Source organism: Muntiacus reevesi, chromosome 14 (assembly GCF_963930625.1).
Source record: "Muntiacus reevesi chromosome 14, mMunRee1.1, whole genome shotgun sequence".
Lineage (NCBI taxonomy): Eukaryota > Metazoa > Chordata > Mammalia > Artiodactyla > Cervidae > Muntiacus > Muntiacus reevesi.
In genome coordinates, this window is record NC_089262.1 from 21,392,636 (window position 1) to 21,411,155 (window position 18,520).

The 18,520-nt window shown below is 37.1% G+C and overlaps 2 pseudogenes; one reads left to right on the forward strand and one right to left on the reverse strand.

The window, feature by feature from the left end:
• Positions 1–760: 760 nt before the first annotated feature.
• On the reverse strand, positions 761–1,397 carry LOC136146710 (large ribosomal subunit protein uL1 pseudogene; annotated as a pseudogene).
• Positions 1,398–7,721: 6,324 nt separating this feature from the next.
• LOC136146406 (sodium/potassium-transporting ATPase subunit beta-3 pseudogene) lies at positions 7,722–14,993 on the forward strand (annotated as a pseudogene).
• The last annotated feature ends 3,527 nt before the right edge of the window (positions 14,994–18,520 follow it).

The following is an 18,520-nucleotide window of genomic DNA, read 5'->3' on the forward strand; positions in this document are numbered from 1 at the left end:
ACATGTGGGCTTAGGCCCATGGCATGTGGGATCTAAGCTCACTTACCAGAGAATCACACCCTCATCCCCTGCATTGCAACATTGACTCTTAACCACTGGACCACCTGGGAAGTCCCCACAGTATGTGGGGGAGCTTTACCAAAGCAGAGGTGCTGAATGTCTCTCCTAGGCAGCAGTAGCAACTGTATTTATTTATTGTTATCTCTGTGGCTTTATGTAACATTTTTCTGTAATAGAGATTTTTTTGCTAGATTAGCATTAACACAAAAATCTATCTAGTAAAATTTTAATTTTAGTTTTGAGACATGATTAGTAATTCTTTTTCAAAGTGTTTGCATTATTTGATGCTTTTAATTTGTTAGAAATTTTATAATATCTTAATAAAATAGGAACTGTAAGACACATGCAAATTTAAGACCATATGGATCTTGTAGGGGAGCAAAATCTGCCACCCCAAATGTGTCTCTTTGTTATGAACATTATTTTGGGCTGATTAGTTTTAACAGACTAAAGAGTCTGGAAGTTTTTTTTTTTACCTCCCCCTTAACTGCTTATAAGAATTTAGAGGGAGAGTCTATACCAAGAGAGTAGTAATCACCAGAGATAGCTACAAAGATTATAGATTGGTTTTGATAGTCTGGGTAGAATTTAGCAACACATCTTCGTTCAAAGCTTTCTCTATGTCCCATCATGTATACAAGGCAGGAAAATCATGTTGTTTTTGATAAATGGTGGGTGTATGGTTTATTAAGCTTGTACCTTAGTACAGGCACTGGACTTTCCCCATGGGGTTCTTAATGTTCAAATTCCAGACCTCTTGCCAATTTTTATTGAGCAGTGACACCAAGAATTTGAACGCTAAGTGGATGCTTTATACATCATCTGTCATCTTTGCGTGGCCAAAAGCTACTGCCAGACACAGCACCTTCTTTATCTAGAACTTGATGCTTCGCTTCATTAGCTTTGGCCACCACGTTCTCGTTGTGGGTCAGCAAGGAAGGAAGCTGCCAGACTTATTCAGGCCTCCACGGAGGAAATGTGGGATCTGTTTGATCAGTGACTCTGAAACAAAAAAGGCATCATACTTCTCGGCCATCTTCTTGACCAGTTTCTTATTCTTGTTGTTTCCTCAGGGTCTAACCATGTCCATGTGGGGGAAACCCACAACCTTGGCCAGGTCATAGTGGTGCCGGTCCCCCAGAACACACACAGAGAACCCGGGCATGGGGAGGACTTAAGCGTGGCATGTCCCCAAAGCATCTGTCCTTCTGAGGGTCATAGTTCTTCAGACTGACCTGAAGCGCCACCGTCTCCAAAAGCTTCCAGTTCCCACGCTGGATCCCCTGCATTTTCCGCACCACCTCCTAGAAGGTGTCTCCGGAGACTTTGTTGCTCATGGTAGGTGAGTCTGGCATAGCCTGAAGACAGCAGGAAAAACATTTTTATTTTGCTGCCAGTGGACTTACCTTTGAAGCCCCAGGCCCCACCCCCTTCTCCTTAGCTGAGTATGGCAAATAAACCTGATTGTCCTTGAGCCTCTTATATGTACAAAATTAAATTAAATGTGTTTTTCTTTCATTAATCCTTCTTATACCATTTATCAGACTAACCAAAGAATCTATAAGAGAAGAAGGAAAAAGTCATTATTTCTTACTATCTCTATTGCATTCTTGAGTTTTCTGAGATAATAAGACCAGGACAATGTTTTAAGTTAACCAAATTCTAATACATTCAGTGAAATTTGCATTATCTGTAATTGCAATATTAAAAGAATTATTATATTTGTATATTGTGTGTGTGTGTGTGTGTGTGTGTGTGTGTGTGTATCAGATCAGTTGCACTGTAGTTTGCCAACATAGGTTTTTGTTTTTTTTTTCCCCTTTGATTGGTCCTTACTAAGTCTACTAAATATCTTCCTACTTAGCAATAAACTTGGAGAAGGCAATGGCTCCCCACTCCAGTACATTTGCCTGGAAAATCCCGTGGATGGAGGAGCCTGGTAGGCTGCAGTCGGTGGGGTCCCTAAGAGTCGGACAGGACTGAGCGACTTCACTTTCCCTTTTCACTTTCATGCATTGGAAGGAACTGGCAACCCACTCCAGTGTTCTTGCCTGGAGAATCCCAGGGACGGGGGAGCCTGGTGGGCTGCCGTCTGTGGGGTCGCACAGAGTCGGACACGACTGAAGCGACTTAGCAGCAGCAGCAGCAGCTAACTGTGAGACTTAAGCAATACTTTCTTCCTAATTAAAGGGATTTTTTTTTTTCCTTGTCCTTTGTCCTGTGCTTTTCTTAAAGGAATACTACTCAAAGATAAAAACACAATAATGTCATTGTTTTAAAATCAATTTAATGTATGACTAAAGTAGGAAAATGGATTCTTTTTTGTTTGCTTTTTTGTTTAAGGTATTTTTCCTAAAGGTATCTATTTGGTCTATCTAATTTGCTTACCTCTCTAAGCCCAATTATGCCACCTTTAGTGATAAAATATTTAAATAATTATTGGGAGCTTTTATCCTGAGCTTATAAACACATTTTGTTTGTTAGTATTTTCATTATTGTTTGAACATAACTTTACTCATTGACTTTGGGGGAAAAAAAGTCAATTCCAAATAAAAGATGTGCTACTGAGTCTAGATTCTTATTTTTAAAACACAAAAGGACTACCTATTTTCTAATTTTGTATTTACACACACTATTGTGCTGAAGTGTTGAGTGCTACTCTAGTGAAATTTGGAGCATTACAAAATTCCTCAATCGTGCCAGACAGTAGTTCACTCTCAAAGTTTTAGACATGGTTAGTTAATGGAGCTCCATTTAATCCGCTGCAGCAAATAAGAAAAATTTAAGAGCGTTCTGCTGTGTTTCTGCTCTGGTTGTTACTGGCTTTGCTTTTTCTTGAGGAATCTTTTCACCCAATTCTAGTATCTAACTTTATTTTATTTTTTTTTCCTTGTAGACTCTTTTTTATTGTATTTAAATTGGTTTGGTGATCTTGGTGTAGATGAATTCTAGAATTTTAAAATAAGCTATTACTAGATCCCAGGGGCACTTGTGTCCTTCCATTCAAAGTTGGGACAACCTAGCCTCTATCTTGCTTTCATCTCCAAGGACAGTCAAACCAACAGAAATTGATTTAAAAAGATCATGAGATATTTTCCTGTATGAATCATAAAAATATATATACTGGTTTACACTGATGTGTTTAATAATGTCCTGGCTAATACAAATTAAGTTCTCCACACATTTTCTGTTTCATTTCTTTATTTTTGGTTCACCAGACATATATTTTAAGTTGTTGATTCCTAACAAAAAGTTATAAAACCGTGAAAATAGTATTGTGTTTACAAAAGACAGCTCTGTGTACTTTTTTCTCAAGGTGATAGCTAACAGCCCTTGCTTGTTAGACTTAAGGCAATTATCAGTTCTTAAGTGATTTAAGATTAGCACTGACTCCACCCATGATCTTGCCCTGGGAGTCCCAATGTCACCAACTGCTAAGACTGACATCTTAGAAAAACTTCCCTCAGACTCACTGCTACCTGTCTTTGTGCCTTGTTATCCACTTTACCATTCTACCATCTGCTGCACCACTGAAGTGACCTGTAATTAAAGACTTTGAAGAAAACTCACTCTAAATCATGATTGGACATGGTCTTTCATGGCCCTTAAAATAAAACGTTGTTTCTGCTTTTACTATTAGGCGAGAATTCCCTTGCATGGGGACATCAACAAGACTGGCATGTGCACGGAATAACCTTACTGTCTTAATGACCAATAATTATGCATTTTGTTTTTCAAACAGTACAGATATGTGACAACATACAGCTGCTTCTCCAAGAAGATAAAAGATGTTATCCAGTGGAGATATTTTAGTTTATTTCCTTCCTGGGAATATGATGTATATTTTTTTATTTGTCTTAAATAATTTCTCAAACCATGAAGTTATTATGCTTTTAATTTTCTTTAAAAACCATACTATAATTCTCTTATTAAAACATTTTTAATGTAACATAGAAAGTTTTGGTCATGTAAAATATGTTTTGAAAGGAAAACAAGACAGCTAACTTGGAAAATCTGCTTAAAAAGATCAATTATATAATGTGCACAATATTGTAAAATTTCATGAATTTTATTTTAATATCTGTTTTCCAAATGCCAGATGTTCCCATAATGATAGATCCTGTGAGAAGAGGAAATTTTCTCACTTTATTTTTAATGATTTCAAAATTTATTCAACTCACAGATTTGCAAAACACACTGCAGATATCTTCTTGAATTTCCATATTTTCTGTTTCTTAAGACAACTCATTGCCATTTGGAAGAACTTTTATGCAAATTAAATGATATCATTTGGAAGTATAATGTCAAGGGAGATTGAAAAAAGGTGGTTAGGTTGTTACAAACTATTGAGTGAACTCTCACTCTTATAAACCCTTCCCATTTTTAGAAATGACATGCCACATATTTTTTACAGATTTTCTCTAAACATGCTAAGCTACAGAGGTGCCCTTGAAGCCCCAGGACAATGCCCAGTTACATCCTTCTACGTCTCTAGGTCTCTAGGCTTATGTCCCCAATCCTTCCATCCACTGTTTGATAGCTATCATTGCTAAAGTGATCTTTGTCATTGTTGTTTAGTCATTAACTCGTGTCCGACTTTTTTTTGATCCCATGGGCTGTAGCCAGCCAGGCTCTTTGTCCATGGGATTTTCCTGTCAAGAATAGTGGAGTGGGTTGCCATTTCCTCCTGTAGGGGATCTTCCTGACCCAGGGATTGAATCAACACCCCTTCTGTCTCCTGTATTGGTAGGCAAATTCTTTACTGACGGTGCCACCTTGGATTTTTATATATGGTATTAAAATAATGTTGATAGCCAGCTATCATAGTTACTTATCAGCACCTCTACAAATGTAGCTATGTAATCTTGATACATAGTCAAGAGAGACAGCAAATTATGCATTTTTTAATACATTGCTTCTACTTTACATATTCATTGTAAACTTTTTATGTGTGTATATGTATGCATGTGTATATGTGTGCATGTGTATATATATGTATGTGTATGCATATATCTACGTGCATGTGTATGTATATATGTATGTGAAAGTTGCCCAGTTGTGTCTGCCTCTTTGCAATTCCCATGGACTGTAGCCCACCAGGCTCCTCTGTCCATGGAATTTTCCAGACAAGAATATTGGAGTGGGTTGCCTTTTCCTTCTCCCCTTTCACATACTTGTATGGCACATACCAACATACTTGCATACACACATATATACACACATACACATAGTACATAATATATGAAGACTGTTGTCTGAGAAAATTTCTGAGATATGGTCCCAAATATTCTCTATTACATGCAAATTTACTGATCCTTAAATGACAAAAATAATTAAATTTAACTCCAGACCAGTGAAAAACACTGTAAAGATACTCATGTCCTCCTTTTCTTATTGTTTATTCTTCTTCACTCATTTTAGATAAATTAATGAGCAGAAATGAAATGAACATGTGAGTCTTTTAAAGGCCAGCTGCTGCTGTTGGCATGTATTTGAAGCTAATGGCTAATCTTCAAGTACACTGCCGATTTTGCTAAAACCTGAATCCTCTTTCATCCAGACAACCTATGTTTCTGAGCCAAAATCAGGGGACAGTTCTTGGATTCCCCGAGTATCTTATTTGAGAACATTGCAGGATAAACAGATGCAGTCGAAGGGAGAAAGGATATGTTGTTTATCCTCATTCAGATCTGAATGATGCTTTATCTTTAGTTCAAGTTATTTCAAAAGAAAATTGTGGGAAAATGTTGCCTATAAATTATCAAAGATATGCTCTATACTTAAATATTGTATACATTTTTACTTTATTATTTTATATCTGAGCCAGTAATATTTGAAATTAAATATATTTACACCACTTGAAAGCATTTCAACTTTATATATACAGTGCAATATTTTCTTGTTAGTGTAATTGGGCATTCTAGCATTTTCCCTATTGATATTTGTGTTATTTTTGAATAATTTCTAAATGACATAATTCACAATCTCTGACAGGGAGGTTCATTTTAGGATAGTGCAGGAGATATTTTGCCAGTTATAAACCTGATGTCTTCTATTTTGTTATAATGGTGATTTGACCTTGGTTTCCAATTTTTATGAATTTTAGAGAATATCCAGCTAACAGTGTTCAAATGAATAAACTGAGATAAGCAAATTGGACAGTTTAGTGACAATTTAGTAAAATTAATTGCACAAAGTGATGGATTCTTTAATTGAACAGCAATCAATTTGGTGAATTATGTCATTATGTTAGACTATTTCATAATTGAGCTGCCATTTTATTTGTCTTAAAGTTTGACATCAGTTGCCAAAACAAATAAGAAATACAAGTTCTGTGTTAATTTTATATATATATACATATATATTTAACTGCATACATGTAAACATGTATATCTGTGTACTTTCTCCATGTTTTAAGAGTTGACAACAATGAAGTAGAGGAAGTCACATGGCATAGTTCACACACACACATATGTATTTATATATATTTACATGTGTATTTATGTATATAATTATATATATAATTTATTTTTCATTTTTTATTTCATGTTGAAGTATTATTAACAATGTTGTGATAATTTCAGGTGGACAGCCAAGTGATTCACTTATTCATATACATATATCTATTCTTTTTCAAATTCCTTTCCCAAAAAACAGAAAAGCTGTTCTGCCAAAAGAGGTACAAAACTTAAAATACAGCAACTACGTTTTCTCCTCAGGAAGCTATTTTAAAAATGGAAAAAGTAAATTACTAAGAATTAAAGTATGGATTATATAATTGAAAAAATAGTGCAATTTTTGAATATAATATGCACAAAACTTAGGGCAATCAAAATCAAGAAAAACGTGTAGGCATACATTTTTAAAACATACATAAAGGAATATAACTAGATAAATTATAATTTCTTATCAATAAAATGACAAGATATAAAAATCTCCCCAAAAACTTGCAGTAATAAAAAATATGTGAATATGAGAAACCTATAAAATAATTACAAAAATAGTAGGTTATCCCATAGTGAAGAATCTAATCAAGGTGTTGTTATAGCTTTTAGCTTCCTCTCTATCTCATGGCTTCCCCACAACCTATATCCATTCCCAGGATCTATCATTTTCCCCTGGATCTATCATTTTCCCCTCAGATCAGCAATGGATCACTCAACATTATATGTTTTGTCCCACATCTGGATTCACTGTGGATATTGGCATTTATACCAGGTGTTGGGGGTGAACTGGCATATCTTGGCTTTTATTCTTGAAATGAATGTGGTCTGATTGTGTATGCTAAGCCACTTCAGTTGTGGCCGACTCTTTGCAATCCCATGGACTGTAACCAACCAGGCTCCTCTGTCTGTAGGATTCTCCAGGCAAGAATACTGGAGTGGACTGAGATGCCCTCCTTCAGGGGATCTTTTCTACCCAGGGATTGAACCTCCATCTCTTATGTCCCCTGCATTGACAGGTCGGTTCTTTAAGGGCCTTCAAACACAGGGACCTAGACAGACTATCTCATTCCCAACTCCCTATGAGATTTTTGTACCTCCTTTATAGACTTATAAGGCCCCATGTGCCCAGGGAGATCCCCTTTATTGGGCCAAACCTCCTGCAGGCTAGAAGAATGCAATCTAAAAGGAAGTGAATACCTTGAACCCCTGAGCACTATGCAGGCCATGCCTGAGAGCGGGGTGCACAGTAATATTGCTCATTTTCCGTGCTTCCTGCCCCAAGTCAGAGGAAAGCTGTCACCACACCATCCCCACCCCCGTCAGGTAGCCCATAGCCTCACTAATGATGCCTGCATGCTTTTCCTGGCCTTTTGCTAGAACACGGTGGCAATACCAACAAGTCCAGTGGGAATACATTCTCTCATCATCACCATTTCCTGAACTGGGAGTTGCCCCGTTGACTGGGATTGTTGCTGCTGTGTCTTAGTTTCCTTTTGTACTGGGGATCAGACAGTACGGAATATTTTGTCCATTTAATTGTCAATGGTCACCATATATTCCTTCTTGCTTTTCTCACTTTCCAAAGAATCCCTCTTCTCAGGGTCCCACAGGCTTTGCCAGAGTGACCAAACCTGAATCCAAAGCAGATTGTGCTCTCCATATGCTTCCAACTCCAGTATTCTTGCCTTCCCTGGTGGCTCAGATGGTAAAGAGTCTGCCTGCAATTCTGGAGACCTGGGCTCAATCCCTGGCTTGGGAAGATCCGCTGGAGGAAAGCACGACAACCCACTCCAAGATTCTTGCCTGGAGAATCCCTATGGACAGAGAAGCCTGAGAGGCTACAGTTTATGGGGTCACAAAGAGTCGGACATGACTGAGTGCCTAAGCACAGCACAGCCTTGCAAAATGGCAAGCTGAAGTCTCAGACATAATATCCTACTCTCCCATCCTGTTTGTCAGCCCTGAAGCTTGCAGAGTAATGGACCATCATACATTTCCCTCTAACCTTAGCTCTTCTTCCAACTTTCTAACTCAGCCTTCAACCTCTAGTTGAGGATCTGTGGCCAGCCGAATAGCCTATGGCAGAGGCCAGCCCCTTGCACAGACCTGTATTTCCTCTCTTTGCCACATTGTACAGTTCCTCACACACAGGCATCAAACCAGTCATTTTTAGAGCATCCATATAGTCTACAGACATCTATCCTAGGGGTCACAACACCCCATGTAGAGGCTCATGGCCTATTTGGCTTCCCAGGTGGTAAAGAATCTGCCTGTGAAAGCTCGAGACACTAGAGATCTGGGTTTGATCCCTGGGTTGGGAATATCCCCTGGAGTAGAAAATGGAAAGCCACTCCAGTATTCTTGCCTGGACAATTCCATGGTCAGAGGAGCCTGGAGGGCTAGAGTGCATAGGGCTGCAAAGAGTTGGACATGGCTGAGTGACTGAGCACCACCATTGGGATTTCCCCTGTGGATGCCTCTTTCCTAAGACCCATTTCTTCAGTCTCCTGGCTTACTCCACTATTGCTGGCTTGACACCAGTTTGAAATTCGAAACTGGCCCCTGTACAAGAAGGACAAGAAGAGACCAAACAAAGAGTAGAAGAGGCAGACCATTCTCGGTTAATAAGTGCTAGGCTTAATAAGCAAGGGAACTTTACACATGAAACTTGTCTTGGCAGCCACAAGACAAGTAGTTCTCAGCATCTGCCTATCAGAATCTTAAAAGTTTATACAGAGGCCTTAATTGGGTTTGGTCACATATTCAGTCCAGATGGTCTCAACAACACTTCACTCTCTCAAAGCTGTGTCTTTTAAATAGCTCTTAGCATTGGAATGATGGGTGGTAACATACATTCTGCGGGAAGGGTGGGGGGCTGGTGGGTGGAGAGGATCTCTGATTGCCTGGGTCCAGCTTACAGGTCAACCAGCAGTCAAGTCCTCGCCATGACCTCCTCCAAGAAGTCTGGGAAATGATGAATACAGTGAGGGAGTGAGAACTTCAGAAGATCAGATTTAAAGTGAATATATGCTTGCTGAGTGCTAAGTCAATTAGGTTGTGGCCAACTCTGCAACCCTATGGACCATAGCCCACTAGCCTCCTCTGTCCAATGGATTCTCCAGACAAGAGTCATGGAGTGGGTCACAGTTCCCTTCTCCAAGGGGATCTTCCTAACCCAGGGATTAAATCCATGTCTAGTATCTCCTATGTTGCAGGTGGGTTCTTTACCACTAGCAGCACCTAATATGTACAATTAGTGCAGAAATAAACCAAACATAAAGGAAATAGAATCTCAAGCCCCAAACCAGTATAATGTTCATTCATTAATTGTCTAACTTAAAATATCAAACTTGTGCTCTTGTTCATAATATGTTATCATCAGAGGGCCAAAAATGGACAGTTCCTTTCTTTCACTTTTTTTCCACTCTATTCCTGAATCCACACTGCTATTTCCCTAACTCCAGGAGCACTAAGTCAGTCTCTTCAGTCTTTGCAACCCTATGGACTGTAGCCTGCAAGTCTCCTTCATCCATGGGGAGTCTCCAGGCAAGAATGTTGAAGTGGCCCACCACGTCCCTCTCCAAGGGATCTTCCCATTTAGACGTTCTACTAAAAAAATGTTGTATGTCTCTTTGTATAGGCATTTGAACACACATATTTAGTTGTGTGTTTTGGCCTGTATGTAACATTTAATTTACACCAATATATTTTTCACTTCTTGATTTTTCTCATTCATCATTATGTATACTCGTTCAACCTATGCTGCTGTGTATACATCTAGTTTGTTGATGACTATATTCCGTAGTGTATGTCTGATATTTGCATAGGATGAAATCCTAGGTTATTGCTAAACGACCTTGAAACCCCCAAATGCATTACAGTTACCAATATGAAGTGTTTTAAAGTACTTTTGCAATAACTTCTCTTGGATGTATACAATGGAGATTAGATTGATAGATAGAAAATTTTGGTGAGTCTTGTGGCATACAAATAACCACTTTCATTGCATACTCCCAGAGGACTTTCCAGGGTTGTTGACAAACTTATATTCCCATTAGAGATACAAGATGCTTTCTTTTTCTTTTTTTAATAATTGTATTTATTTATTTATTTTTGATTCTGAGGTCTTTTCTCTAGTCGCAGTGAGCAGGGCTGCTCTTTGGTTGGGGTGTGCAGGCTTCTCATCGTGGTGGCTTCTGCTGCCGTGAAGCATGGACTCCAGGGTGTGCAGGCCTCGGTATTTGTGGCTCTTGGGCTCTAGAGCACAGGTTCAGTAGCTGCGGTTCATGGGCTTAGTTACTCCATGGCGTGTGGGATCCTCCTGGACCAGGGATCAAATCCAAGTCTCCTGCATTGGCAGGCAAGCAGTATCCAGCACTGAGGCGCAAGGGAAGCCCGCAGGATGATTTATGTGTCCAAATCGTCATCAGACTTTTGTGTAACTTAACTTTTTTAGTATGTGGGTCAATGTCATGAGTGTAAAGTTTTCTCTTTTCCAAATTTGCATTTCCCTGATTACTTCTGAGATTAAGGAGTTTTTATACTCTGTTCATAAATGATGAGACAGCAAACAAATTAAGATCCACTTCTCCATTAATTATGTACAGTTTAAAAACCTGTCAATTAAATCACATGAAACAATAAATGTAAGCTACTTGCAAATTGCAGGGATGATAGAAAGTGAAAACAATAATTGTGTATCCTTTAATATGCTTTACTTATTAATTATCTGTTTTCCCATCTATGAATTGCCTAATTATATCTGTGGCCATATTTCTATTTGTTGTCTTGTATTTATCTTATTGAATTTAAATATCCCTTTGATGATCTAAATTATATGCCTTTGTCGGTAAAAGATGATAATATAAATAATAAGACTTAAAATAATAGCTTATATTTTAATACATATTAATAACTGTATTTATTTAGATGTTTATATTCCATGCACTGTTCTAATATTATCCCATGTATGAACTTGATTAATTTCCATAAAAGTACAGTGATCAAAATAACACTGGAACATCAAAAAAATCTGATCCACAAAGACATTAAGAAATATGCCTATGACAAAAACGACAACAATAAAAATCAGATATGTGCCAATATTTGAAAACAGGCAATGACCTATAGTCTGTGCCATTTTGCACTACATTCCAATTATTTTAGACATTGTACAGATACTTTACATATCATTTAAATTGTGTGACTATCTGGCTTTAATTAACATACTATAGAATTTTACATTGAATACAATCACTGGTTTTTATGCACTCTAATCATTATATTTTCTTCTTATGAATTATTCTTTTTAGCTTTCTAAAATCTGTTTTCCTGACTCAAGATTGCAGTTATTTGTCAATTTATCATCTGGAATTTTCTATAATTAGCCCCACAATCTTAATTCTTTTTACTTTTTTTTACAACAAAATATGGGCCATTTTTTTCTTGCATGTGGTGTGCCAGATTGTTCTAAATCAAATCCTAATTATTCCACCCCTCCTCATTTATTTCAGGTAACTTTATTGCTGTATCTTCCTGGGTGCATCTGTTTCTGAACTTTCTAGTGTGTTCCATCAGTCTTATTTTTCTGATTTTTTGGCAAAAAAAAAGAAAAGAAAATGTTTTACAAGATATGGCTCTGTAGTATATTTGTGTACCTGCTAAGTTGATTTCTGTTTCTGTTCTTATAAGAAATTAATTATCAAAGAACCTTTACTCTCTTAAAATTCCAAATGTACAGAGTTTCAAAAATACACAGTTAAATTTTTCTCTTGAATACAAACATGTTTACCTATTACTGGAAAAAGTGATTACAAACTTTACAATGTTAAAATTTATTATTCATGAGCTGATTTATCTCTGTTTTTATTTAGATTTTTTATGTTACTTATTGACAGTTCCTCATAATCTCTTGTGACTTGTTTGTGTATTAATTCTTAAAAAATGCTTTCTTGATTTTTAATTATAATAACCTTGCTTTTGATTTTTATACTAAGTAATATTCTAAATAAAAATCACTAAATTTTATAAGGTGATATTATATTTAGCAATTGTGATGAAGTTTCATCACTTTTTAATTTCAAATTTTGATGTATTTTTAAGACTTTTATAAAAGATAAGTTTTAAGCAAAATTGGGAGGAAGATAATGAAATTTCCTATATAATTTCTGCACCTACATACATACATATTCTCCTCAATTATCACATCACTCACCTCAGTGCTAATTTTTACTAAGGATGAACCTACATTGATATATCATCATCCAAAAAACATTAGGGTTCACTCTTAGTGTTGTAAAATCTATCATACATCAACACTCACTGCTTAGATAAATGTATAAGGGCATATATTCATCATGATAATATGAGAGAATATTTTCACTGTATTAAATATCTTTTGTGTTGTACCAATGAATTTCCCCATTCCTCCAACCATACCAGCCATTGGTCTTTTTAATATCTCCAAGCTTTGCCCTTTCTAGTGTCATAAATTTGGTGTCAAACCATATGTAGCTTTTTTAGGTTGGCTTCTTTCACTAAATAATATACATTTAAGATTTCTCCATGTTGTTCCATAACTTCATAGCTCATTTATTTTTAGTGCTGAATAATTTTCCATCATCTGAATATACCACAGTTTATTCACTCAACTAATAATGGACATCTTGGTTGCTTCCAAGTTTTGGAAGTTACAAATAAGGCTGCTATAAATATCCATGTGCATATTTTTGTATAGACATAATATGTAACTCCTTCAAATACATATGAAGGAGCTTGACTGCTCAATAGTATAGCAAGAGTATGCTTAGTTTGTTCAGATGTGTCTTCTGTAAACATTTTAAGTCTTGACTTGTCTTTTGATATTGTCTTTTACAGGTTAGAAGTTTTCAATTTCAATGAAGTAAATCTTATTATTTCTTTCATGGATGGTACCTTTGATTCTATATCTAAAATGGAATCAACAGAACGTCCCTGGTGAGGGCCCTTTAGACAGCAAGGAGATCAAACCAGTTAATCCTAAAGGAAATCAACCTTGAATATTCACTGGGAGGACAGATGCTGAAGCTGAAATTCCAATACTTTGGTCACCTGATTCCTAGAGCCAATTCATTAGAAAAGACCCTGATATTGGGAATGATTAAGGGCAGGAGGAGAAGGGGACGACAGAGAGTGTGATGCTTGGATGGCATCACTGACTCAGTGGATGTGAGTTTAAGCAAACTCTGGGTTAGAGGGAAGGACAGGGAAGCCTGGCATGCTGCAGCCCACGGAGTTAACAAAAGGTTGGACATGACTCAGCGACTGAACAAACCACCACCAGTGGTTAAGAATACACTTTCCTAGGAGGGTGGGGTGGGGAGGGAGATGAGAGGGAGGTTCAAAAGGGAGGAGATATATGTATACCTATGGCTGATTCATGTTGAGGTTTGACAGAAAACGATGAAATTTTGTAAAGCAATTATCCTTCAATAAAAAAATAATAACGGGGGAAAAAAAAAAAAGCTTTCCTGCAGTGAGGAGGTTTCCTGGGCCGATGCGCATTCCGCCAACGTCTCAGGGCAGCTCTGCCCTAACAGGGATGCGCCTCCCCCCTCCTAGCAGCTTCTGCCCCGCCGCTCCGCTCGCAGTAGGCACACACACCAGGAAGGAGATAAGAAGTCCTTCAACCGGAGCCTGCCCGAGTGGAAGCTCTTCATCCACAACCAGCCCACCAGAGAGTTCCTGGGGCGCAAGGCCAAGAGCTGGGGTTGACCTTGATCTTCTACCCTGTCTTTTATGCCTTCCTGGCTGCGCTCTTTTCATTCACAATGTGGGCCATGCTTCAGACCCTGAACGAAGAGGGTCCCAAAATTTCGTGACCAGATTCCTAGTCCAGGATTTATGGGTTTTCCAAAACCAGTGCCAGCGTTGGATTTTTCATTCAGCCTGTCTTATTCAGAATCCTATCAAGGGTACATGGATGACCTTAAGAAAGTTTTAAAGCCGTATGGCTTAGAAGAACAGAAGAATCTCACAGATCGTACCAATGGAAGTTTTTGGAGCAGAAGGGTCCAGAATACACAGCATATGTTTCCTCTTGCTTTACTTGAAGCATACGGTGGTGTGGATGAGCCCACCTTTGGCTACCAATCAGAAAACCCTTGTATTCTTGTGAAAATGAGCAGGATAATTGTATTAAAGCCTCAAGGAGAACCAAGGATAGACTGCATTACAAAAAGTGAAAACACAGCAGTTCTATCAACTTATCCTCCCATTGGAAAGATATATTTAAAATATTTCCATATTATGGAAAACAAAACAAAACTGCATGGGAGCTGCGTGCAGCCACTAGTTGCTGTCCAGCTCAGCTTTGGTAGTGATGGTGATGTAAAAGAAGTAATAGTTGAGTGCAAGATTGATGGGTCACCCAACCTAAAAATCCAGAATGACCGTGACAAGTTTTTAGGACGAGTTGCATTCAAGATCACCATGCATGGAAGGAGTTAGGATGTCTCCACAGGGTAAACGTTGTGTTGTCTGTCTTCATTTTGTATCAGCAGGACCTGCCATTCCAGAATTACGGGACCGCCTTGGAGAAAAAGGTGGAGTGGTACATGACACTGGGATCACAGAGTATGCTTCCAGATAACAGAGGTCCGTGTCCTTTGAGGCAACTGTCTGTTGCCTCTGCTGCTTTTTGAACCATGTACAGTCACCAGGTAGGGACTGTGAACACCTGATTCTGAACATGCAGGTTGGGGGTCTTGTCCAATTTTTATGTGATTTGAATGCCAAGTGCCTAAAACTTAATGTGCTGTGCTATGTAAATATTTTTATAGATTTAACACTGGTTAACTGTCATATTTTGATGTCAGCAAAGTTATTTTAGGGGATAAAATGGTACCTGACCAACATCAAATGACCTTACAGATGCAAGAAATTCAGTGTGTAGAAAAGTTCTGTATGTGAGGAGGAAAAGGAAAATAAAAGTGGATTATAAAAAAAAATACAGTTTCCAATGCAGGGAACACAGGTTAGATCCCTGGCTGGGGAATTAAGATCCCACATGCTGTGGGGTAAAGCTAAGCCTCTGCCACAACTAGAGAGAATCCAACATGGTGCAATGAAAGGCAATGAGAGATACTGCCTGCTGCAGCTAAGACCTGACACAGTCAAATAAATCATACTAAAAATAAATAAGTAAAAATAAAAAGGCATCCTTATACCTAAAATCACATAGGCTTTCTCTTGTTATTACTTCTAGGAGTTTTACAGTTTCGCATTTTACATTTAAGTCTGTGCTCCCTTTTGAGTTAATTTGTGAAGAATATAAAGTCTTTCTGCATTCATTTTTGTCTCATGTGGATGGCCAGTTATTCCAGCGCCATTTTTTGCAAAGATGAAGAGACTATCTTTGCTCCATTGCATTGCCTTTGCTACTTGACAAAAATCAGTTCACTATATTTATGTGGATCTACTTCTGGGGTCTCTAGTTTGTGACACTGGTCTCTTTCATCAGTACTGTGCTTAGTCACTCCAGGCTTAGCCCACCAGGCTCCTCTGTCCATGGGGATTCTCCAGGCAAGAATACTGGAGTGAGTTGCCATGCCCTGCTCCAGGGGGTCTTTCCAATCCAGGGATCAAACCCACGTCTTCCTCATTGAAGGCGGATTCTTTACTGTCTGAGCCACCAGGGAAGCCCTCATCAGTACTACGTCATCTTAATTACTATAGCTTTATAGTCGGTCTTGAAATATGGTTGCATCTGTCCTGCAATTCCATTCTTCTCCTTCAATATAGTATTGGCTATTCAGGATCTTTTACTTCTCCATGTAAACTTTAGAATCAGTTTATCAGTATCCATAAAATGACTTGCTGCACCCGATGGATTTATAATGCGGCTGATAAAGTCTAAAAATAATTTTTAAAAGTTAATTCTCTTCTCATTCTAACGGATATTACAGCATTCTCTTACAGCATTTTTTTTGTTTTAAAATATTCATAGGGCTTAACTAAAAACAATAGCAGTAGTGACAGACATGCTTTTATAAATTATTTTTTTCAAGTTTAAGAGAAATACATTTTAGTAACTTCATGAATTTTGATGATTGTTTTCAGTGTGTGTAATATAGGCATCTTAAGGTATTAATAGAATGTTCCTTTGAATTCTTTCTGATTGAATATATTTTTAAAGTCACAAATATGAAATGAAATTTATCAAGATATTTTCTTAATATGTTGAATTATTATCACTCCAATATTTCATGAATGTAACAAAATATATAATGGATTGCAAGTGGTAATAGAGCAGTCCAAAATTTTAAAAGTGTATCAAAAGATTTTCCATTATATGTTATCTTCTTTTGTCAGCCCCTCAAACATGCACACTGTATCCTAGGATGACATTTTTTTCTTAAATGCCTTCTATTTCTAAAGAGCTTTCACACAGATTTTTGTGTCAGTTTTCCAGATCCACATATTTCTATGTCATCTCAAGCCTGAAGTATCCCTATTTTGGGGGAAAGCCAGCAACTTATACTAGTTATTCTTTTCTTTTTTCCACCTACATGGAAATCTATTATATCATAAATTTAACATTTCAGATCTGTGGGATAAATATTAGTTATTCAGATATTCATGTTGTGTAATAGCTTCTGCATATAGGAAATGAAATTTAGATTTTTATTTTGAATACACAAAAGTCAATTGAAATTACAAAGCTAATAATCATAAATAGAAAAATTCAAAAAGTACTGGAAAAATGTGTTGTTGAACACACCCAGATTTAACTATATCAATACAAAAAGCAACAGTGTAGAACAAAGGACTTACATATTCAAAAGCTTACAAATCTATATTTGAAGAAATAATTTGCAACATATATAGTACTGAGAAAGGATTATTATGTAGGCCAAAGGTAAAAAAAAGGAAAATATACCATGAGTCATTTATTAGTAAATAAAATAAGTAACAGAATTAAATTCCCAATAGCTACAGATTATAGAAGTATTTGATAGCCTTTAAAGAAGAATGCTTAATTTATTTAAAACAAAGAAATTAATTAAACATACAAGAAATGCAAACATAGAAACCAAAAGAGAAAAGATCATTTTAAATTCATTTGTGATATATCTAAGCATGTTATAGATAAAACTTATAAGCTTATTACATTTAATTCAGTAGATTCAATTCAGGTGAAAAAAATAGAAATACCTGAGATTGCGATGCATATTACAATACAAGGAAAAATAGAAAAGAAGCTATAATGAACTAGGGGAGAGCCTAGCAGGTGTTATTGAAAGCAGGAGGAAACAGAAAGACTGGAAAGAAGGCAAAGGAATAATTTGCCGAAAGAAATGACTTCTCAGATTCAAAAGGCACAAGAATTCAATAGGATAAATCTTCATGTGGGCATATCTTAGTGAAACTGTAGGTAACTAAATATAATGAGAAGTTTTTAAAAGCTGTTAGATCCTGGTATATCAATATGTAGGCTAGTTATTGAAACATTAATATAATCTTAGGGATTGGTGAGGAAAGAAATTGGTTACCTATTGCACTGTATCCAAGTCTGTGCTGCCCTGGAGTAGATTATTTTAGGATTGCACACATCATTTTTAAAATTTGTTAGCTCTGGGACTCTGCTGTGTTCTGCTCAGTCTGTGTGTGTCCAGCTCTCTGAAGTCCCATGGATTGTAACCCACTGTCCTACAATCCATAGCTCCTCTGTCCATGAAGTTTCCCAGACAAGAATATTTAGTGGGTTGCCATTTCCTACTCCAAGGGATCTTCTCAATTTAGGGATCAAACCTGCATCAGGTGGATTCTTTACCTGCTGAGTCATTGGGGAAACGATTTCAAAATTAGACTTTAAAAAAAAAAAAAAAAAAAAGAATGAGAGTGTATAAATTTTAAACCAGTATGTGAATGGGTGGGAAACTAAAGAAACACCCAAAGTACAAAGATATCAGGGAGAAAAATAGCATAAATGATTGAGTATAGGAAGACACAAATTGTGATAGTAGAAATTTGTC